At 47.5% G+C, this 24,914-nt stretch overlaps 1 protein-coding gene across 1 annotated transcript in view; it reads right to left on the bottom strand.

Moving 5' to 3' along the window:
• The window catches only part of LOC115104038 (retinoic acid receptor alpha-like), a 178,397-nt gene that overhangs the window by 119,879 nt on the left and 33,604 nt on the right, over nt 1-24,914 (bottom strand). Inside the window, exon 2 of the mRNA XM_029625188.2 lies at nt 16,697-16,794. The gene's annotated coding sequence lies outside the window, so the exon portion shown is untranslated. The remainder of the gene's footprint in view (nt 1-16,696; nt 16,795-24,914) is intronic.

Raw genomic sequence — 24,914 nt, 5'->3', positions numbered from 1 at the left:
AGAGAGAGGTAGAGGTAGCGTTGATGGAGGTAGAGAGAGGTAGAGGTAGCGTTGATGGAGGTAGAGAGAGGTAGAGGTAGCGTTGATGGAGGTAGAGAGAGGTAGAGGTAGCGTTGACGGAGGTAGAGAGAGGTAAAGGTAGCTTTGATGGAGGTAGAGGTAGCGTTGATGGAGGTAGAGAGAGGTAGAGGTAGCGTTGACGGAGGTAGAGAGAGGTAGAGGTAGCGTTGATGGAGGTAGAGCGAGGTAGCGTTGATGGAGGTAGAGAGAGGTAGAGGTAGCGTTGATGGAGGTAGAGAGAGGTAAAGGTAGCTTTGATGGAGGTAGAGGTAGCGTTGATGGAGGTAGAGAGAGGTAGAGGTAGCGTTGACGGAGGTAGAGAGAGGTAGAGGTAGCGTTGATGGAGGTAGAGAGAGGTAGAGTTGATGGAGGTAGAGAGAGGTAGAGGTAGCGTTGATGGAAGTAGAGAGAGGTAGAGGTAGCGTTGATGGAGGTAGAGAGAGGTAGCGGTAGCGTTGGAGGTAGAGAGAGGTAGAGGTAGCGTTGATGGAGGTAGAGAGAGGTAGAGGTAGCGTTGATGGAGGTAGAGAGAGGTAGAGGTAGCGTTGATGGAGGTAGAGAGAGGTAGAGGTAGCGTTGACGGAGGTAGAGAGTGGTAAAGGTAGCTTTGATGGAGGTAGAGGTAGCGTTGATGGAGGTAGAGAGAGGTAGAGGTAGCGTTGACGGAGGTAGAGAGAGGTAGAGGTAGCGTTGATGGAGGTAGAGAGAGGTAGCGGTAGCGTTGGAGGTAGAGCGAGGTAGAGAGAGGTAGAGTTGATGGAGGTAGAGAGAGGTAGCGTTGATGGAGGTAGAGAGAGGTAGCGTTGATGGAGGTAGAGAGGGGTAGCGTTGATGGAGGTAGAGAGGGGTAGCGTTGATGGAGGTAGAGAGAGGTAGCGTTGATGGAGGTAGAGAGAGGTAGCGTTGATGGAGGTAGAGGGAGGTAGCGTTGATGGAGGTAGAGAGAGGTAGCGTTGATGGAGGTAGAGAGAGGTAAAGGTAGCTTTGATGGAGGTAGAGGTAGCGTTGATGGAGGTAGAGAGAGGTAGAGGTAGCGTTGATGGAGGTAGAGAGAGGTAGAGGTAGCGTTGATGGAGGTAGAGAGAGGTAGAGGTAGCGTTGATGGAGGTAGAGAGAGGTAGAGGTAGCGTTGATGGAGGTAGAGGGAGGGTAATGGTCCATTCCCAAGCTCGGCAGCCATTAAAGGAGGAAATGAAATCAAATGGAATGAAGTGAGGCCAGGAGGGCTGGGGCTGAGAAAGAGGCCCTAAAGGATGACGACACACACACACACACACCCCCCTCCAGTGGGAAAGACTGAGTATGAGGAGCCATTGGTTTAAGAGCAGAGGGGCACTTCTAGTGGGAGTATGCTCCATAAAGAGGCTGTAAATCTCAGTAATAAAGCTATAAGATCCCCACCATGGAGGAGACTGTATGGACCAAACACCATATACACTGGAGATGAATGATGATGACGAAGCTGACATTGCACATATAGGTTGAGACAGACAGACAGACAGACAGACAGACAGACAGACAGACAGACAGACAGAATATACAGAATATACAGAATATACAGAATATACACCAGTGCATAGCTATTGACATATAAATAAACACAGTCATAATCTAACTCTATAACGTCGGCATACCACTGCATAGTGGCAGAGGGGCGGATACACACACACCCACACTAACCAGATCTGGGGTACGATCAGATTTTATTTTATTTATTTTACCTTTACTTAACTAGGCAAGTCAGTTGAGAACAAATTCTTATTTTCAATGACGGCCTAGGAACCGGCCATCATTGAACGGAACAGTGGGTTAACTTCGTTGATATACCCTATATATATATATTATATACACACACAAACACAAACACACACACAGACAAAAACAACGTCAGCACAATAACTGTTCGTCGGGAGCTTCATGAAATTGGTTTCCATGGCAAAGCAGCCGCACACAAGCGTCAGATCACCATGCGCAATTCCAAGCGTCAGCTGGAGGGGTGTAAAGCTCGCTGTCATTGGAGTCTGGAGCAGTGGAAACACGTTCTCTGGAGTGATGAATCACGCTTCACCATCTGGCAGTCCGATGGACAAATCTGTTTTTTACGAATGCCAAGGGAAACTCTAGCTACCCTTAGTTCCAGTGAAGGGAAACTCTAGCTACCCTTAGTTCCAGTGAAGGGAAACTCTAGCTACCCTTAGTTCCAGTGAAGGGAAACTCTAGCTGCCCTTAGTTCCAGTGAAGGGAAACTCTAGCTACCCTTAGTTCCAGTGAAGGGAAACTCTAGCTGAAGGGAAACCTTACCCTTAGTTCCAGTGAAGGGAAACTCTAGCTGCCCTTAGTTCCAGTGAAGGGAAACTCTAGCTACCCTTAGTTCCAGTGAAGGGAAACTCTAGCTGCCCTTAGTTCCAGTGAAGGGAAACTCTAGCTACCCTTAGTTCCAGTGAAGGGAAACTCTAGCTACCCTTAGTTCCAGTGAAGGGAAACTCTAGCTACCCTTAGTTCCAGTGAAGGGAAACAGTTTGGAGAAGGGCCTGTTTCATCAGCATGACAATGCCCCCGTGCACAAAGCGAGGTCCATTCAGAAATGGTTAGCCGAGATCGGTGTGGAAGAACTGGCCTGCTCAAAGCCGGGGCGGCAGGGTAGCCTAGTGGTTAGAGCGTTGGACCAGTAACAGGAAGGCTGCAAGTTCAAACCCCCGAGCTGACAAGGTACAAACCTGTCGTTCTGCCCCTGGACAGGCAGTTCACCCACTGTTCCTAGGCCGTCATTGAAAATAAGAATTTCTTCTTAACTGACTTGCCTAGTTAAATGTTTAAAAAATTAAAAAGCCCTGACCTCAACCCCATTGTACACCTTTGGGATGAATTGGAACACCAACTGCGAGCCAGGCCTATCCGCCCGAAACCAGTGCCAAACTGGTTCGACGAGCAGATGTCCACATACTTTTGGTCATGCAGTGTATCGGTGATAGGATTCGGGTCCCAGTGCGATTTAGTTTGTGACCCAGTGTTTTCCTGTCTCACACAGAACACAGAGGCATGCCAGAGAGAAAGGGTTAGACAACAGGGAAAGTAGAGGGGGAGAGGCAAACGGAAAGACCGGGAAATGGATAGATCGAGCGAGAGAGTGGGGGAGGACAGCAAAGGAAAGGGTGAGAGAAGGACATGGGTGACCAATGGAGAAAAGGGAAGAAGGAGACACTCCCGCCTCTCTCTCTCCTTCACACACTCACACAATGTCGTAAACCGACAAGACTCTGGAGCTCACCTCCCCGCAGTGGTATTCACAACTCATAACCAGACACCAATGTAAGACGGTTGCTGAGAGAGCTAGTGTACGGGAGGGGAGGGGGGACACACAGAAAGAGGGAGCGAAAGAGAGGGACGGAGATAAAAGGAAGAGCTACTCTTCATTTAGACACAAATGTGATTTGACGTAGCCACCCAAGTACGACTCCTCCGCCCCTAAAACCAGGTCCCACCGCACACCGCTGATCCCTACTGTGCCATTGCTGAGGAACAGCATGTTCCCTAGTGTGTGTGTGTGTGTGTGTGTGTGTGTGTGTGTGTGTGTGTGTGTGAGCGAGAGAGAGAGAGCGCAGATTAAGTGGATGAGTGAGCACAAAAGTGAGTCAATGGCAATGCATGTAATGTGAATGTGGATGCAACGGAGTATGCGAGTGTGTGTGAGTGTGTGTGAGTGTGTGTGTGTCAGCTCCTTTGTTTATGATAAGGTTGAGTTTTAATTTCATATATCTGGTGTTTCTGAGCCATGGATTCTCCAGATTGACCCGACTGGTTAACACCTTTTGGCTTGGCTAGTAAGCTTTTGTTTGAAAAATACATCTGGACGCAGTACCATGGTCTCACCTGGGCTGCCGATTCCACATCATTTGAGGAGTCGCCCGAAGCTTGAGAGTAACGGGAGACAGTGGAATACAGCAGCGCCGAGGCAGAGGGCTCGTAGTGAGGACGACTGGCTACTATTCTGAACTTTGCGTGACGAGCTTTCTGGCATCCAGAGCTGCTGAGGCATCAGCCAAGTGGTGCTACACAGACTGGAAGAGGCTATAAGACTCAGGCTGGTTCCCAGACTTGCCCTCTACAAGATCATCAGCAGACTCCATCACCATCCTCTGTCCAGCTCCCTCCACTCAAGTCATGAACTGACTCTCGGAGCATGCAGCTTTCAAAGACTTGAGATTCTACGAAAAGCGCTATGGAAATAGAATACATAATTTGTGTGTGTGTCTGTCTGTCACTGGCCGCACAGTTCCAACAACATAGAACAGAACTCCGTCCATAGGGCATCGTCTCGGTCACTGGCCGCACTATCTCTGTATGGAGCAGAATATCTGAACGTCATGGCCAATCAGGTGCACCCCTTCATGACAGCAGTGCACCCCTTCATGGCAGCAGTGCACCCCTTCATGGCAGCAGTGTACCCCTTCATGGCAGCAGTGTACCCCTTCATGGCAGCAGTGTACCCCTTCATGGCAGCAGTGTACCCCTTCATGGCAGCCCTTCATGGCAGCAGTGTACCCCTTCACCCCTTCATGGCAGCAGTGCACCCCTTCATGGCAGCAGTGTACCCCTTCATGGCAGCAGTGTACCCCTTCATGGCAGCAGTGTACCCCTTCATGGCAGCAGTGTACCCCTTCATGGCAGCAGTGCACCCCTTCATGGCAGCAGTGTACCCCTTCATGGCAGCAGTGTACCCCTTCATGGCAGCAGTGTACCCCTTCATGGCAGCAGTGCACCCCTTCATGGCAGCAGTGTATGGCAGCCCCTTCATGGCAGCAGTGCACCCCTTCATGGCAGCAGTGCACCCCTTCATGGCAGCAGTGTACCCCTTCATGGCAGCAGTGCACCCTTCATGGCAGCAGTGCACCCCTTCATGGCAGCAGTGTACCCCTTCATAGTGCCCCTTCATGGCAGCAGTGTACCCCTTCATGGCAGCAGTGTACCCCTTCATGGCAGCAGTGCACCCCTTCATGGCAGCAGTGCACCCCTTCATGGCAGCAGTGTACCCCTTCATGGCAGCAGTGCACCCCTTCATGGCAGCAGTGCACCCCTTCATGGCAGCAGTGCACCCCTTCATGGCAGCAGTGTACCCCTTCATGGCAGCAGTGTACCCCTTCATGGCAGCAGTGCACCCTTCATGGCAGCAGTGCACCCTTCATGGCAGCAGTACCCCTTGTACCCCTTCATGGCAGCAGTGCACCCTTTGGCAGCAGTGTGCCCCTTCATGGCAGCAGTGCACCCTTCATGGCAGCAGTGCACCCCTTCATGGCAGCAGTGTACCCCTTCATGGCAGCAGTGTACCCCTTCATGGCAGCAGTGCACCCCTTCATGGCAGCAGTGCACCCCTTCATGGCAGCAGTGTACCCCTTCATGGCAGCAGTGTACCCATTTGCGAATAGATTTTTCTCCTGCAGAATAATGCCCCACGCCACAAGGCTAGGACTGTCCAGGTACGGTCCCGCGGACAGGACAGTAAATTCAGCTTACTGCAGTGGCCTGCCCAGCCACCAGATCTCAATTCAATTGAACATCTGTGGGATGAGATGGGAACGGGCTTTTCAGGGTCGAGATCTACTACCAGCCAAGTTGACACAACTGTGGGAAGCACTGGAGTCAACATGGGCCAGCGTCCCCTGTAGAATGCTTTCGACGGCCTGTAGAGTCCATGTCCCGACACATCGAGGCTGTTCTGAGGGCAGAAGGGAGTGCAACTCTATCCTAGGGAAGGTGTGTCTCACGTTTTGTACACCCGATGTAGATGATCGGGCGGAGGACATTACGCACCACCCACATGTGGTGACATCCAATCGGTGTGAATGACAGAGGATGAATAGCGACAGTCAAACATACTGCAGCAGTGGGTTTTCAATCAAATTCAATTCAATATGATTCATAATAACTCAGAGCAATTACATTTTTTTTTTTTTTTTTTTTTTTTAAACAGTCGGAGCACAATATCATGCATGTACTACTATGCGTGTGTGTGTGTATGTGTGTGTGTGTATGCCTTTAATCACACAGGTCTCGAGACAATTCCAGAAGGCATCAATTTGACGTGGTAAAAAGCAATAGATTGCGTGAAACACAGGAGCGAGGTCTCGATCATCCTCATGGTACAAACGGTGAACAAGAGGACAACCGATGAAACGCTTTGCATGGCCTACATTCCTTCATGTCATGTGATTGACACCGCCGGGCATCTTCCTCTTTCTGCTTACTATGAAAGTGCCAAGTTGCTAATAAGGATAATTAAACAGTGGACGGGAAATGACAAACAATCGCCCCCCCCAAAAAAATACACGTTCCAGCCAAGACTGAACCTACTCAGGGAATATTAAACCCGGAATTACAACTGGGAACAAAAGATAGGGAAGAGGTTCATGTTGTGAACATATTACATAGGAAACCAAGGGAAAATGTTTTGCAGGGTTACTCTCTATTGCAGCGTGCGCCCATTGAAGACCTCGGTGTAAAAATGGGTGAATATCGCCTGAAGGGATAACACATTTGTACTGTTTTGAATCGTATTATAAGACAGTATAATATGTCTGTCTTTGAGCAACAAAATGGCCGACTAAGGGTTAAAAGCAAAACATTCCAATGTCCCAAAAAGAAGAAAGGGGGGGAGATAGAGAACAGGCAAATAAAACAACAACGGGAACAGGGGCTGTGCAGACAGAACAGTCTCTGACCTAATTAGGCAGAGAGAGAGAGAGAGAGAGACAGGCAGAGAGAGAGAGACAGGAGAGAGAGAGAGAGAGAGAGAGAGAGAGAGAGAGAGAGAGAGGCAGAGAGAGAGGCAGAGAGGCAGAGAGAGAGAGAGAGGCAGAGAGAGAGAGAGAGAGAGAGAGAGAGAGGCAGAGAGAGAGAGAGAGAGAGGCAGAGAGAGAGAGAGACAGGCAGAGAGAGAGAGAGACAGGCAGAGAGAGAGAGAGACAGGCAGAGAGAGAGAGAGAGAGACAGGCAGAGAGAGAGAGGCAGAGAGAGAGAGAGAGAGAGGCAGAGAGAGAGAGAGAGAGCAGCAGAGAGAGAGAGAGAGAGAGAGGCAGAGAGAGAGAGAGAGAGAGAGGCAGAGAGAGAGAGAGAGAGAGAGAGAGAGAGGCAGAGAGAGAGAGAGAGAGAGAGGCAGAGAGAGAGAGAGAGAGAGAGAGAGGCAGAGAGGCAGAGAGAGAGAGAGAGAGAGGCAGAGAGAGAGAGAGAGAGAGGCAGAGAGAGAGAGAGACAGGCAGAGAGAGAGAGAGACAGGCAGAGAGAGAGAGGCAGAGAGAGAGAGAGAGAGAGGCAGAGAGAGAGAGAGGCAGAGAGAGAGAGAGAGAGAGGCAGAGAGAGAGAGAGAGAGACAGGCAGAGAGAGAGGCAGAGAGGAGACAGGCAGAGAGAGAGAGACAGGCAGAGAGAGAGAGAGAGAGAGGCAGAGAGAGAGGAGAGAGAGACAGAGGCAGAGAGGCAGAGAGAGACAGGCAGAGAGAGAGACAGGCAGAGAGAGAGAGAGACAGGCAGAGAGAGAGAGAGAGGCAGAGAGGCAGAGAGAGGCAGAGAGGCAGAGAGAGAGACAGGCAGAGAGAGAGAGACAGGCAGAGAGAGAGAGACAGGCAGAGAGAGGCAAAGCGAGAGAGGCAGAGAGAGAGAGAGAGAGAGAGAGAGAGACAGGCAGAGAGAGAGAGACAGGCAGAGAGAGGCAAAGCGAGAGAGGCAGAGAGAGAGAGAGAGAGAGAGAGAGAGAGAGAGAAAGAAGAGAAAGGAGAGATGAGCGAGAGAGAAGAGAGAGGGAAACGAGAGAGAAGAGAGAGGGGAACGAGAGAGAAGAGAGAGGGGAACGAGAGAGAAGAGAGAGGGGAACGAGAGATAAGAGAGAGGAAGAGAGAGAGAAGAGAGGAAAACGAGAGAGAAGAGAGAGGAAGAGAGAGAGAAGAGAGAAGCGGCAATGAGCAGCACAATGAAATAAAGCATTTGGGCACATTATATAACATGGGAATGCAGGATGGGGGGAGAGGGACAAAAAAGCCATCCTTCACTTCAAAGCCTGTTACACAATTTGTTTGTGAAGGGGGCGGAGTGGAGGGGGGGGGGCAGAGAGGTTGGGGGCGAGAGATAACTGAGCTTCAGATGTAATTATTGGTTCTGAATAGAGACACACTGTGTGTGTGTAATCTTCCATAATTTGAATTTGTGTGAGTAAACTGTGTGTATGTGACTGCACAGATCAATCACATCAGATCTTTTCACACCAGCCCCTTTTCAGAGCTGATCTGATTGGTCAAAAGACCAGTCAGTGGAAGAAAAAAAAAAGATCAGAATTGGGCTGCCTGTCTAAACGCAGCCTGTGTGTCTGACGCTGTATGTGATCACCTGAGTATGTACAAGCCTGTGTGTCCTCACATCTTTCTCCTGAAATCTCTCCCCTCCAGTTAGTGCCTGAGCAGAGCCAGAAAGAAACCAGAACAGTGTGTGCAGAGTGCAGACATCTCTTTTAGAGTGTCACCCAGCTCACACACAGATAATCCTGTTACAGGGTCTGTCTACTCTGCTCCTCTCCCCCATATCTTTAGGACCCTGTCAGATCACACCAAGCCAACCCAAACTAAGCCAAGCTAGCAGAGCCACCGAGACCTCATTCACCCAGGGAAATAATAGGAGCTGCGGCCTCCGTTTAATTTCAGAATTGAGCTAAATTCAGTTTCAGCACTGGGCTGCGTTCCATTTCAATTCAGGCATTGAAATGCCACCCATTTGGAAATGCCATGTCTAATTGAGTTGAGAGGACCTGAAATTGAACAGAGAGCCCAACTCACTTTGCTATGACACACACACACACACACACACACACATGCACGCACATGCACAGAGAGAGAGAGAGAATAGAGGAGAGAGAGACAGAGATAAAGAGAAAGCAAGAGCGAGAAAGAGAGAGAAGACCCTTCTGCCTCTTCTGTCTGACATTGAAGGAGGATGATGGCTTAAGGCAAATCCCGCTTTCTCCCCATCCTTCCCCCTTTCTCCCCATCCTTCCCCCTTTCCCTCCATCCTTCCTGCCGTCCCCTCCACCCCCAGCTCTCGATATTGCACTTTGGAAATGGTATCCATTATGTGAAGAGAGGGAGGGACGAGAGGCGAGGAGCGGAGCGAGGAAGTGAGATGGAGAAAGGGAGGACCAGGAGAGAAAGGGAAGGGGGGAGGGAGCTGATGATAGATAGAAAGGGTGAAGTTTAAATCAGAGCAGTGCCCGTGGCGCTTTTTAGGAGTGGAGGCGGGGGGGGTGAGGAGGGTTATTGGATCATTCGTCACCAACCGCCGCGTCATGTGACCACGGTTTCCGCGACAACCCCGGGATTCCCACACAACAATCAGTCTTGGATAGACATAAGAGATTAGAGGGTGGGGGACGGAGGGAGGGAGGGAGGGGGAGATGAGGGTGAAGAGAACCTCACCCTAAGCCATCCCACTCGTGGTTGTCACCTCGAGGGACGGCTGGAGAAGAGAGGACTTTCCCCTTTTTTGAACACAGGCCAGAAAATACCTCCCGAATTCACACAGCATCGTATATGGCTTGATGGTGAATGTGTGTATAGAAGGACCAGACACAAAAAAGGCCCACCTGAACACGACCCAGCAAAGCCACGTGGAGCAGTCAGGGAACTACATTACACGGTGACATTCTAACTCAAGGTCAACCTGTCTTGGCTTACACAGCAAATACCTCAAACACACTGTAAACACAGGGTAGGGGTGGTGTGATAAGCCCCGCAGAGAGAGAACTGCTGTGTGTACGACGTGGGTGTGTGTGTGTGTGTGTGTGTCATGGTCGGATTAAAGCTAAGAGTACAGAGAAAACCCAAAACAGAAGCTGGATGTGTGGTGTGAAGAGCCAAAACAGTGCAGGCTGTGTGTGTGTGTGTGTGTGTGTGTGTTCTGACTGAGGGAGAAGTGGAGAGATTCTGCCCGGGAGGGTTTACACTGTCATTAGAGACGTCTTATTAAAACAGACCCCCTTCAACATCCTACAGTAACGTAATGGCCACAGCTTCGCGCTCAAGCAGTGTCTGTCTGTCTGTCTGTCTGTCTGTCTGTCTGTCTGTCTGTCTGTCTGTCTGTCTGTCTGTCTGTCTGTCTGTCCTGTCTGTCTGTCTGTCTGCCTGCCTGCCTGTCTGCCTGCCTGTCTGCCTGTCTGTCTGTCTGTCTCTCTGTCTGTCTGCCTGCTTGCCTGTCTGCCTGTTTGCCTGTCTGTCTGTCTGCCTGCATGCCTGTCTGTCTGTCTCTGTCTGCCTGTCTGTACCGAATGCATGTGCGTGCGTGTGTGTAAACAAACAAAGTGTGGTACTACACTGTGCCACCATGGCATTGTTCTGGGCATTGCGTTACCATGCATACAGGCACATCCTTCCATATGTGAGTGTATTTGAATGCTAATGCAATGGGAACACACCGCACTAATGTAAATTCAATCTACATGCAGGCAGTAAAAGGCTATATGCACCTGAAAGGAAAACTCCAACTGAGTGCATACCAATTAGAACAAACCATAATAGACTGTCCTTGAAGAGAACCATTAGAACCCTGTACCATTAGCACACAGTACCATTAAAATGCACTCCATACATAATAGTTAGGACAAGGATTTTCTAGGAAAGATCTGATCTGTACACTTCGTAGAAAGACAGGTGGAGCGAGAGAGAGAGAGCGAGAGAGAAAGAGAAAGGAGAGAGAGGAGAGAGAGCGAGAGAGAGGGAGAGAGAGCGAGCGAGAGAGAGAGAAAGGGTTAAGGTTTTAATTTGATTTATTTCACCTTTATTTAATCCAGGTAGGCTAGTTGATAACAAGTTCTCATTTACAACTGCGACCTGGCCAAAATAAAGCAAAGCAGTGTGACACAGACAACAACACAGAGTTACACATGGAGTAAACAATAAACAAGTCAATAACACAGTATAAAAATGAAAAAAATTAGAGAGAGAGAGGCCACACTACTTGCCTGGAGAGTTCTCAGCTATACTTTTCGTGGCTGTTTATTTACCTCCACAGACAGATGCAGACACTAAGACCGCACTCAGTCAGCTGTATAAGGAAATAAGCAAACAGGAAACCACTCACCCAGAGGCGGCGCTACTAGTGGCCGGAGACTTTAATGCAGGGAAACTTAAATCAGTTCTACCTAATCTCTATCAACATGTTAAATGTGCAACCAGAGGGAAAACAATTCTAGACCACCTTTACTCCACACACAGAGACGCGTACAGAGTTCTCCCTCCCTGGTAAATCCGACCACAACTCTATCCTCCTGATTCCTGCTTACAAGCAAAAAGTAAAGCATGAAGCACCAGTGACTCGGTCTATTAAAAAAATGGTCAGATGAAACAGATGCTAAACTACAGGACTGTTTTGCTATCACAGACTGGAACATTTTCCGGGATTCTTCCGATGACATTGAGGAATACACCACATCAGTCACTGGCTTTATCAATAAGTGCACTGAGGACGTCGTCCCCACAGTGACTGTACGTACATACCCCATCCAGAAGCCATGGATTACAGGCAACATTCACACTGAGCTAAAGGGTAACCCGGAAGCTTACAAGAAATCCCGCTATGCCCTGTGACGAACCATCAAACAGGCAAAGCATCAATACAGGACTAAGATTGAATCATACTACACCGGCTCCGACGCTCGTAGGATGTGGCAGGGCTTGCAAGCTATTACAGACTACACAAGGAAGCACAGCCGCGAGCTGCCCAGTGATACAAGAATACCAGACGAGCTAAATCACTTCAATGCTCGCTTCGAGGCAAGCAACACTGAGGCATGCATGAGAGCATCAGTTGTTCCGGACGACTGTGATCACACTCTCCGTAGCAGACGTGAGTAAGACCTTTAAACAGGTCAACATATACAAGGCTGCGGGGCCAGAAGGATTAACAGGACATGTGCTCCGGGCATGTGCTGACCAACTGGCAGGTGTCTTCACTGACATTTTTAACATGTCCCTGATTGAGTCTGTAATACCAACATCCTTCAAGCAGACCACCATAGTCACTGTGCCCAAGAACACAAAGGCAACCTGCCTAAATGACTACAGACCCGTAGCAGTCACGTCCGTAGCCATGGAGTGCTTTGAAAGGCTGGTAATGGCTCATATCAACACCATTATCCCAGAAACCCTAGACCCACCCTAATTTGCATACCGCCCAAACAGATCGACATATGATGCATTCTCTAATGGACTCCAACCTGAACACCTATGTGAGAATGCTGTTCATTGACTACAGCTCAGCGTTCAACACCATAGTACCCTCAAAGCTCATCACCAAGCTAAGGAACCTGGGACTAAACACCTCCCTCCGCAAATGGATCCTGGACTTCCTGACAGGCCGCCCCCAGATGGTGAGGGTAGGTAGCAACACATCTGCCACGCTGATCCTCAACATTGGAGCTCCCCAGGGGTTCGTGCTCAGTCCCCTCCTGTACTCCCTGTTCACCCACGACTGCATGGCCAGGCATGACTCCAACACCATCATTACGTTTTCTGACGACAACAGTGGTAGGCCTGATCACCGACAACGACGAGACAGCCTATAGGGAGGAGGTCAGAGACCTGGCCGTTTGGTGCCAGAATAACTTCGTAACCAAGACTAAGGAGATGATTGTGGACTACAGGAAAAGGAGCACCGAGTATGTCCCCATTCACATCGACGGGGCTGTAGTGGAGCATGTTGAGAGCTTCAAATTCCTTGGTGTCCACATCAACAACAAACTAGAATGGTCCAAACACACCAAGATAGTCGTGAAGAGGGCACGACAAAGCCTATTCCCCCTCAGGAAACTAAAAAGATTTAGCATGGGTCCTGAGATCCTCAAAAGGTTCTACAGCTGCAACATCGAGAGCATCCTGACCGGTTGCATCACTGCCTGGTACGGCAATTGCTCGGCCTCCGACCCCAAGGCCCTTCAGAGGGTAGTGCGTACGGTCCAGTACATCACTGGGGCAAAGCTGCCTGCCATCCAGGACCTCTACACCAGGCGGTGTCAGAGGAAGGCCATAAAAATTGTCAAAGACCCCAGCCTCCCCAATCGGGGCGGCAGGATAGCCTAGTGGTTAGAGCGTTGAACTAGTAACCGAAAGGTTGCAAGTTCGAATCCCCGAGCTGACAAGGTACAAATCTGTCGTTCTGCCCCTGAACAGGCAGTTAACCCACTGTTCCTAGGCCGTCATTGAAAATAAGAATTTGTTCTTAACTGACTTGCCTAGTAAAATAAAGGTCAAATTTAAAAAATTAAATAGACTGTTCTCTCTACTACCGCATGGCAAGAGGTACCGGAGTGCCAAGTCTAGGACAAAAAGGCTTCTCAACAGTTTTTACCCCCAAGCCATAAGACTCCTGAACAGGTAACCAAATGGTTACCCGGACTATTTGCATTGTGTGCCCCCCAACCCCTCTTGTACGCTGCTGCTACTCTCTGTTTATCTTATATGCATAGTCACTTTAACTATACATTCCTGTACATACTACATAAATTGGCCAGACCAACCAGTGCTCCCGCACATTGGCTAACCGGGCGATCTGCATTGTGTCCCACCACCCGCCAACCCCTCTTTTTACGCTTCTGCTACTCTCTGTTCATTATATATGCATAGTCACATTAACGATACCTACATGTACATACTACCTCAATAAACCTGACTAACAGGTGTCTGTATATAGCCTTGCTGCTCTTTTTTTGTGTTTTATTTCTTTACTTACCTACACACACACACACACACACACACACACACACACACACATTTTTAAGTAAGCATTTCACTGTAAGGTCTACACCGGTTGTATTCTGCGCACGTGACAAATAAACTTTGATTTGAGAGAGAAAAGATTAGGGTTAGAGAGAGAGAGAGAGAGAGAGAGAGAGAAGAGTGGAGGGAAAGGGTTGGGGTTAGAGAGAGAGAAGAGTGGATGGAAAGGGTTGAAGAGTGGGGAAAGGGTTAGGGTTAGAGAGAGAGAGAAGAGTGGAGGAAAGGGTTGGGGTTAGAGATTGAGAAGAGTGGAGGGAAAGGGTTGGGGTTAGAGAGAGAGAAGAGTGGAGGAAAGGGTTGGGGTAAGAGAGAGAGAAGTGGAGTGGAGGGAAAGGGTTGGGGTTAGAGAGAGAGAAGAGTGGAGGGAAAGGGTTGGGGTAAGAGAGAGAGAAGAGTGGAGGGAAAGGGTTGGGGTTAGAGAGAGAGAAGAGTGGAGGGAAAGGGTTGGGGTAAGAGAGAGAGAAGAGTGGAGGGAAAGGGTTGGGGTTAGAGAGAGAGAAGAGTGGAGGGAAAGGGTTGGGGTAAGAGAGAGAGAAGAGTGGAGGGAAAGGGTTGGGGTTAGAGATTGAGAAGAGTGGAGGGAAAGGGTTGGGGTAAGAGAGAGAGAAGAGTGGAGGGAAAGGGTTGGGGTAAGAGAGAGAGAAGAGTGGAGGGAAAGGGTTGGAGAGAGAGAGAAGAGTGGAGGGAAAGGGTTAGGGTTAGAGAGAGAGAGAAGAGTGGAGGGAAAGGGTTGGGGTTAGAGATTGAGAAGAGTGGAGGGAAAGGGTTGGGGTAGAGAGAGAGAAGAGTGGAGGGAAAGGGTTGGGGTAAGAGAGAGAGAAGAGTGGAGGGAAAGGGTTGGGGTTAGAGAGAGAGAAGAGTGGAGGGAAAGGGTTGGGGTAAGAGAGAGAAGAGTGGAGGGAAAGGGTTGGGGTAAGAGAGAGAGAAGAGTGGAGGGAAAGGGTTGGGGTTAGAGATTGAGAAGAGTGGAGGGAAAGGGTTGGGGTTAGAGATTGAGAAGAGTGGAGGGAAAGGGTTGGGGTAAGAGAGAGAGAAGAGTGGAGGGAAAGGGTTGGGGTTAGAGAGAGAGAAGAGTGGAGGGAAAGGGTTGGGGTAAGAGAGAGAAGAGTGGAGGGAAAGGGTTGGGGTTAGAGATTGAGAAGAGTGGAGGGAAAGGGTTGGGGTTAGAGAGAGAGAAGAGTGGAGGGAAAGGGTTGGGGTTAGAGAGAGAGAAGAGTGGAGGGAAAGGGTTAGAGAGAGAGAGAAGAGTGGAGGGAAAGGGTTAGTAATTTAGGTATAGAAAGAGAGAGAGGGGGGCTAAATGAAGAGAGAGAATGAAGAGAGTAAATTGAAGAGAGAAAGACATTTTACTCAACTTTTCCTTTTTTTATTCGAACGGGAGGGGTAAACGGTCATTATTGATTTGCTAACGTTACTTGATCATGAAGCATGACGTTAGCTAGCTAGCTAGCTAGCTAGCAAGAGTCGGCTGTGTATTGTCAGCTAACCGAACGTGTACGGACAAGAAAAGAAACCCTTTGTCTGGACATCCTTGTGATTTTTTTTTGCAGTGTTCAAGAGTGCTAAGACGTTTCAGGAGAAAAGTCACTCAGGTTGTTTAAGCGTTTGTCAACTGGAGCTGCGGACCACGACCGGCGCGTTGCCTGCCACAACGAACGGTAAGGCAAGGATGTAGTATGAATTGAAAAGTAGATCTCTTTCATCACTCCGCTCCTCAGATTCCCCTCCTCTTGTAGGCGGGGAACAGGGCCTCAAGTCTAACAGCAGTGTGTCGTCGTCAGTGTGAGAGAGCTCTTTTTGAGCTGAGCAACATCAAAAGCTGGGCACGAGTCCCAGTGGGGCTGGGGAGGAAGCCTAGATGATAACACCAGAGTTTGCCAGTGTGTGTGTGTGTAGTGATAAACATAGGATGGGGACAGCGAGATGAGGGATAGCGCTGAGCTCACCTTTATACACGACGGGGGGGGGGGACGGGGGACGGGGGGGGACGGGGGCATGAGAATGAGAGAACGGCTGCGCTAGCCGTCGCTGGCCGTAGCTGTAGAAGCCTTGCAGCTCTAGTCAGTTGAGTTGTTCCTGCTGGTGCAAGGTCGGCCAGTGAAAGACCGATACATGTGAATGAATATGTCTGGTTGCCTGTGGGTACACTACACTGTAGGTTGAATGGGTTTGGAAAAATGCATTGACGCGGCCTGTATGAATTGGTCCCTGTGAGTGCAGGGTGACAGTGTATTTTTGGTGTGTTCCTGTATCCACGTGTCCGTTCGAGTCTGGATTCGTCTGTGTGAGTCCGCGATTGGGATCGTGATTGGGATCGTGTGTGTGTGTGTTCCTGGGAGAGTGGAAATTAGAACAAAGTTGAAATTAGAACAGGCTGGAAATCCGGCTAGAACAGGCTGGACTACACAGCCAAGGGATAGAGGGACTCCCTCTTTTTCTCCCACTCTCGTTCCTTTTCCAACGGTCTTTTTCATGCTTTCCTCTCGTTCCCCCCTCTTCCTCGTCTCCGCTCTCCCCCCCTGGCATTCCCAGGCAACTAAACATATTTTGGTGTGGCGAAACGACATCCAGAGAGGTTATTTGAGGATAAACACACACAAGTACCACATGCTTGCGCACACACACACACTACATAGGAGTTCACTCATGCACTCCTTCCACAAACAGAAAGACAAAAACGTGTTTTATATGCATGAGAACACACACCTGTTCACATAGTGTACACACACACCCATTCCCAATGCCACACCTGACTCTAAAAGCGGACTGATTATTTGGCATAGATTAGAGCATATCGTTGGCATACAGCCAAGCACCATGGAAGAGGCTTACCTTGCACCGTGGCGAAGCCCTAACCCCGAAGAAACAGCTGTGTCAGGCTGCTATTAACCTCCAAAAGCAGTGGTCTGCCATGGCAGTGACATAGGCATCTATAATAAGAAAGAGAGAGAAGATATTAGCTTTAGTACGCATAGCTCTCCACGAGAGTCAGTATCTCACAGTCTCTCTCTCTGTCTCTCTCTCTCTCACAGTCTCTCTCTCTCTCTCTCTCTCACAGTCTCTCTCTCTCTCTCTCACACAGTCTCTCTCATATAAATGCAACAATTTCAAAGATTTTACTGAGTTAACAGTTCATATACGGAAATCAGTCAATTGAAATAAATTCATTATGCCCCAATCTATGAATTTGACATCACTGGGAATCCAGACATGCATCTGTTGGTCACAGACACCGTTAAAAAAAGGTAGGGGTGACCACCATTTGCCTCATGCAGCGCAACACGTCTCCTTCGCATAGAGTTGATCAGGCTGTTGATTGTGGTCTATGGACTGTTGTTTCACCCCTCAATGGCTGTGCGAAGTTTCCGGATATTGGCGTGAACTGGAACACGCTGTCGTACACATCGATCCATAGTAGAGGTCGACCGATTAATCGGCCAATTTCAAGTTTTCCTAACAAATTTTTTGCCTTTTTTTTGTTTTGTTATACCTTTATTTAACTCGGCAAGTCAGTTAAGAACACATTCTTATTTTCAGTGACAGCTTAGGAACGGTGGGTTAACTGCCTTGTTCAGAGGCAGAACGACAGATTTTCACCTTGTCAGCTCGGGGGATCCAAACTTGCAACCTTACAGTAAACTTGTCCAGTGCTCTAACCACCTGCCTCTCATTGCACTCCACGAGGAGCAAGCCTGTTACGCAAATGCAGTCGAAGCCAAGGTAAGTTGCTAGCTAGCATTAAACTTATCGTATAAAAAAACAATCAATCATAATCACTATTTATGGTTGATGATATTACTAGTTTATCTAGCGTGTCCGGCGTTGCATATAATCAACGCTGGGGGAAGATTTAACAAAAGCGCATTTGCGAAAAAAGCACAATCGTTGGACGACTGTACCTAACCATAAACACCAATGCCATTCTTAAAATCAATACACAGAAGTAATTACACTGCTCAAAAAAATAAAGGGAACACTAAAATAACACATCCTAGATCTGAATGAATGAAATATTCTTATTAAATACTTTTTCTTTGCATAGTTGAATGTGCTGACAACAAAATCAAACAAAAATAATCAATGGAAATTTGACTTGGAGTTACATTGTGTTGTTTAAGTGTTCCCTTTATTTTTTTGAGCAGTGTATTTTTAAACCTGCATATTTAACTAAAAGAAATCCAGGTTAGCAGGCAATATTAACCAGGTGAAATTGTGTCACTTCTCTTGTGTTCATTGCACGCAGAGTCAGGGTATATGCAACAGTTTGGTCAGCCTGGCTCATTGCGAACTCATTTGCCAGAATTTTACGTAATTATGACATAACATTGAAGGTTGTGCAATGTAACAAGAATATTTAGACTTAGGGATGCCACCCATTAGATAAAATACCGAACGGTTCCGTATTTCATTGAAATAATAAATGTTTTGTTTTCGAAGTGATAGTTTCCGGATTCGACCATATTAATCACCAAAGGCTCGTATTTCTGTGTGTTATGTTATCATTAAGTCTATAATTTGATAGAGCAGTCTAACTGAGCGATGGTAGGCAGCAGCAGGCTCGTAAGCATTCATTCAAACAGCATTTTTGTGCGTTTTGCCAGCAGCTCTTTGCAAGCACATCAGCCTAATGGCTGGTGTAACCGATGTGGAATGGCTAGCTAGTTAGCAGGGTGCGCGCTAATAGCGTTTCAAACGTCACTCGCTCTGAGACTTGAGTAGTTATTCCCCTTGCTCTCAACAGCACATCGCTATTGTCGATGTGTTCCTGGTTCGAGCCCAGGTAGGGGCGAGGAGAGGGACGGAAGCTATACTGTTGCACTGGCAATACTAAAGTGCCTATAAGAACATCTAATAGTCAAAGGTTAATGAAATACAAATGGTATAGAGGGAAATAGTCCTATAATTCCTATAATAACTACCATCTAAAACTTCTTACCTGGGAAAATTGAAGACTCATGTTAAAAGGAACCACCAGCTTTCATATGTTCTCATGTTCTGAGCAAGGAACTTAAACGTTAGCTTTCTTTCATAGCACATACTGCACTTTTACTTTCTTCTCCAACACTTTGTTTTTGCATTATTTAAACCAACTTGAACATGTTTCATTATTTACTTGAGGCTAAATTGATTTTATTGATGTATTATATTAAGTTAAAATAAGTGTTAATTCAGTATTGTTGTAATTGTCGTTACTACAAATAAAAAATAAAACATGTTAAAAAAATATATAAAAAAATAAAAAATACATGTTAAAAAAAAAAAATAATAATACAAATAAATTCTAAAAAAAAAATCGGCCGATTAATTGGTATCGGCTTTTTTGGTCCTCCAATAATCGGTATCGGCGTTGAAAAATCATATTCGGTCGACCTCTAGTAACGACAAATATGTAGTAAATACAAAGAACACCGACACACATATCATAACCCGCCCCCCACACACACATAATCATATCCTATAGAAGTACTTGAATGCATTCATTTTCGTTGTTGAACGTGCCGGCAAGTGAAAAGCCTCTTACATGACAAGCACAGAATACACACAACATGTAGTCTTCATACGCATATACATGGCATCATGAGCAGGCCTAGGGGCTGTGACTCAATGAACGAGTACATGACATGTACAGACAGAGAATGGGTCTCGTGGGTCGGTCTCATCAGCTACATACTCGCCCTCCCTTCCCCCTCTCCAGCTCCATTATACAGATGCGAAAAGAGAGAAAGTAATTTCTCTGTCAGTTCACTGACAACCCACCACCGCCCTACCGCCCTACCTCCATAGCAACCCTGCTCCCCCTCCCTTCATCCATCCATTTCCCCCCTGTCCAATCCACCAACAAAAAAACACAAAAACACATCGCATCACCACTCCTCCCCCCTCCATCCATCCGCCTTTCCAATCCCCCAAACAAGCCCGCGGCGGTCAGGGCAATTACTGCGAATCACTCTGTCAAGTGGGCAATGACAGCCGCCGACGGCCCGTCCACGACTAATGATGCCGCTGGTCGAGGTCAATGTCCAGCCCGCCGGACCATAGCTAACAAACAGTACCGCCGGCCCACAAGCTTACATTTACATTTGTAAGCATTTAGCAGATGCTCTTATCCAGAGCGACTTACAGGAGCAGTTAGGGTTAAGTGCCTTGCTCAAGGGCACATCAACAGAAGTTTCACCTAGTTGGCTCAGGGATTCAAACCAGCGACCTTTCTGTTACTGGAACAACCCCCTTAACCATTAGGCTACCTGTCGCCCAAGAGCTATGTGGCTAAAAAGCCACATTTTTTATTATTTATTTATGTATATTTCACCTTTATTTAACCGGGTAGGCCAGATGAGAGCAAGTTCTCATTCGCAACTTCAACCTGGCCAAGATAAAGCAAAGCAGTGAGACAAAAACAACAACACAGAGTTACACATAAAATAAACAAACATACAGTCAATAACACAAATAAACAGAGACTAAACCCAAATCCCATTGCAGACATCGGAGTGCTCCTCTTTCTATTTCAGAGATGGTCATGTCGTGGAGTGTCCTGGGACAACAAACGGAGGGATAGCCTCTAGGTCTGGTTTCAGCACCCCGCTTTTCTTTTCATTTCTCCTCAGCCAGACAATTGGCAAGAAAGTGAGTTAGGCTCTTGAAAGGAACACAGTGTTGGCCAGACCAGCCATTTAGCCCCGTTAACCTCCACCACAACCTCCACCACAACATACAACGGTCAAGCCTGCAGACATAGTGATGCCAAATGTTTTGTCGTAGACCAGGTAAGCATGGGTAAGCAAATAAATGTGTTTGCAACCGCGCCAAATACATTTACTGAGAGTTTAGCCTTCCCGTAGCCTCGCTAATATCTTGAAAAGCTACATATTTACAAAGCATAACAATTAGTCCACTCAACAGACATTTGGAAATTTCATTTGGAAATCACAAGAGCGATAAACTGCCTTTCTATAGCCACACTCACCTCCAAGTTTCAGAAACACTACTTGTCTATCGCTGCTAAAGGCTACATTTAGCATACCAGTTAATTTCGCTCAACAACAGACATGAAAGACATGACCTGTGTCGTGAACTTATTTTTGGTCGGGGAAATTCGGTCAAATTGGGCTTGATTAAAGTGTCTGATTGGTGTCTTAAGTGTTTCTCGCTTTGGCTGCTTTGAAACGATGGAGGCTTTGAAGTCAGCCACACAGTGGAGCGCATGATGACACATCAAAGGAATAGGAGGAGAGAGGCGAGTGACACGAGACAAGGCCCCTCGATTGTAGTCTGTTCAAAGTGAAAAAGCAGTCTGTTGTCTGCGAATGTAGTTAACGGAGCATCCTTTTCTCGAGTCCGCAAGGGCCAGTGGACATCGGAAAGGTCGTCCGCCTTTGGGAGAAGAGATTCTTTATACACGGTTCCTGTCACAGATACACTGCGCGGCCAAAAGTATGTGGACACCCGTCGAACGTCTCATTTCAAAATCATGGGCATTAATATGGAGTCGGTCCCCCCATTGCTGCTATAACAGCCTCCACTCTTCATGGAAGGCTTTCCACTAAAATGTTGGAACATTGCTGCTGGGACTTGCCACAAGAGCATTAGTGAGGTCGGGGACTGACATTGCGCGATTAGGCCAGACTCACAGTCGGCATTCCAATTCGTCCCAAAGGTGTTTGATGGAGTTGAGGACAGGGCTCCATGCAGGCCAGTCAAGCTCATCGATAATAATCTCGTCAAACATTTTCTCGTTTAGAATGTCATTGTATGCTGTAGCGTTAAGATTCCCCTTTACTCAAACTAAGGAGCCTAGCCCGAACCATGAAAGACAGCCCCAAAACATTATTCCTCCTCCACCAAACTTTAGACTTGGCACTGTGCAGTCGGGCAGGTAGCGTTCTCCTGGCATCTGCCAAACACAGATTTGCCCGTCGGACTGCCAGATGATGAAGAGTGATTCATCACTCCAGAGAACACGTTTCCACTGCTCCAGAGTCCAATGGCGGCAAGCTTTACACCGTTCCAACCGACGCTTGACATTGCGCATGGTGATCTTAGGCTTGTGTGCGGCTGCTCGGCCATGGAAACCCATTCCATGAAGCTCCAGATGAACAGTTATTGTGCTGATGTTGCTTCCAGAGGCAGTTTGGAAGCAATTTGACGAACTAACTTGTTGGAAACTAACTTGTTGGAAAGGTGGCATCCTATGACAGTGTCATGTTGAATGTCACGGAGCTCTTCAGTAAGGCTATTCTACTGCCAATGTTTGTCTATGGCTGTGTGCTTAATGTTATACACCTGTCAGCAAGGGGTGTGGCAGAAATAGCTGAATCCACTCATTTGAAGGGGTGTCCACATACTTTTGTATATATAGTGTATAAATGGAGCTTCCTGGGTGACAATTACATTTGAACATCTCAAATGAACATCTTAGAATAGAAATGTCACACTATAAACTATTTGTCACCAGTCTTGAAAGCTAGAGGCCAAGTTGGCAAGGCTACCTCTGGTTGCCAACCATAAAACCTGAACAACGCAACACATTTATATGAACTTTATCGCAAACACAGACACAGAAACAAAGAGACCACAGTTCAGGGTTATCAGCCGACTGGTGTTCTCTACACAGACCCTCAACCTCAGCGGTGTGATACCGCTAGACTGATTTGCTGAATGGGCAAACTAACACCCCTTCCCCTCTATCCTGCCATACATCTTTCTACTCTTTTCGCTCAATTTTTTCCTCGATATCTGTCAGAATCCTCCGTCTTCCCCCGATAGGCCCACTCCTCTTCCCACATCCCTCTGTTTTAAACTTCTCCTCCTTTCATAGTCCCCCTTTTCCAAGCCCTCTCCAATATCTCTATTTATATTATCCCTCTCTCTTCTCTCCCCCCTCACTACTTGATGTGGTAAACGATGATCTCGTTGAGTCAGATAATGAGTGTGCTGTACCTCCGTTCCACTGGCCATCGATTCATTGACTTCTAACTCCCCTCTTGGCTATCTCCCTAAGCAGATTGATGACGGAGAAGAAAAATTGAAGACAATTCACCCCTCACCACACAGTCCCCACCGAGACGCCTCAGAATCCCAAATGATGTCCCCCCTCAGGGCAAGAGAAACATTTGATTAGCTGGTTAGGAAAACAATTAACTAATTCAAGCTATCAGCAGGTTAAGTCTCCTCATGGTCGCCAAAGGGGTGAAGGCTAGGACCTCTCCTGTTAAACCACAGTACAGCACATGCCTCCGAGGCTGTGAAACATCCCCAAGTTAGCCCTTAAATGTACAGTTGAAGTCGGAATCTATGATCTATTTTGTGAAGTGCACCAGTCCCTCCTGCAGCAAAGCACCCCCACAACATGATGCTGCCACCCCCGTGCTTCATGGTTGGTGTTCTTCGGCTTGCAAGCCTCCCCCTTTTTTCCTCCAAACATAACGATGGTCATTATGCCAAACAGTTCTATTTTTGTTTCATTAGACCAGAGAACATTTCTCCAAAAAGTATGATCTTTGTCCCCATGTGCAGTTGCAAACCATAGTCTGGATTTTTTTATGGCGGTTTTGGAGCAGTGGCTTCTTCCTTGCTGAGCAGCCTTTCAGGTTATGTCGATATAGGACTCGTTTTACTGTGGATATAGATACTTCTGTACCCGTTTCCTCCAGCATCTTCACAAGGTCCTTTGCTGTTGTCCTGGGACTGCTTTGCACCAAAGTGTGTTCATCTCTAGGAGACAGAACGCGTCTCCTTCCTGAGCGGTATGACGGCTGCGTGGTCCCATGGTGTTTATACTTGCATACTATTGTTTGTATAGATGAACGTGGTGGTACCTTCAGGCGTTTGGAAATTGCTCCCAAGGATGAACCAGACTTGTGGAGGTCTACACTTTTTTTCTGAGGTCTGAATGATTTCTTTTGATTTTCCCATGATGTCAAGCAAAGAGGCACTGAGTTTGAAGGCAGGCCTTGAAATACATCTACAGGTACACCTACAATTGACTCAAATTATGTCAATTAGCCTATCAGAAGCTTCTAAAGCCATGACATTATTTTCTGGAATTTTCCAAGCTGTTTAAAGGCACAGTCATGTAAACTTTTGACCCACTGGAATTGTGATATTCATGTGAAATGAATATCAGTGAAATAATCTGTCTGTAAACAATTGTTGGAAAAATGACTTGTGTCATGCACAAAGTAGATATCCTAACCGACTTGCCAAAGCTATAGTTTGTTAACAAGAAATTTGTAGAGTGGTTGAAAAAACGAGTTAATGACTCCAACCTAAGTGTACGTAACACTTACAGTTGAAGTCGGAGGTTTACATAACTTCCGACTTCAACTGTACACCAATGAAAACAATGAGAAATTGTAAAAGGCAACCATGGAACATGGCGCCCCTTCTGAACACTGTGTGTGGACACGCTGTTCTCTTTTAGAAAATCCCTCCTCTATAATGTCATAAAGTCATGACCCCAAAACTGGCCAGCCAGTTAGCGCTGAAACCCACTGTGTCTCCTGCTGACTGTGCACCGCGCAACAGACCAGACGAGAGGTCACCCAGACCCATGGTGGTGCGACTCTGAGCAGGCCTCTCATTGGCTATCTACAGGGCTATTCCCAGCAGTCCTGTGGGCTACCCATGGAGTCTCTAGCTCTACTCAGCGGCAGATCAGATCACGAAGGAGAGGCTTGTGTCAGCAGATCACCTAAGGCCCGTCAGATTCACCATCAGGCCACCATATGACCCTCACTGAGGCGAGGAAGGGCAACATGAGGAAATGTTGTAGGCTATGTTCCACTAACGGGCCAAGAGGACGAAGACAACATAAACACCATTCGCTGACAGAGACATCAACATAGCACTCGTCACTTTCAAAGCCTTTTAAAATATGTTTCCCCATAAGAGCGCGACTTGATGTTTCAAGGTAATGGCGTTTCGAAGAATCAATGTGAATTTCTCCCTAACAACATGCTTACTCATCCTCTCTAATGTAAAGATACCTGGATAAACACGCGCACACACACACACACACACACACATTATGCAAGCCCCTTATATCAGT

The sequence above is a fragment of the Oncorhynchus nerka genome, linkage group LG21 (genome assembly GCF_034236695.1).
Source record: "Oncorhynchus nerka isolate Pitt River linkage group LG21, Oner_Uvic_2.0, whole genome shotgun sequence".
In the NCBI taxonomy this organism is placed as follows: domain Eukaryota; kingdom Metazoa; phylum Chordata; class Actinopteri; order Salmoniformes; family Salmonidae; genus Oncorhynchus; species Oncorhynchus nerka.
Note: the sequence above shows the minus strand (reverse complement) of the source record. Positions and strands in the feature narration are given on the sequence as shown.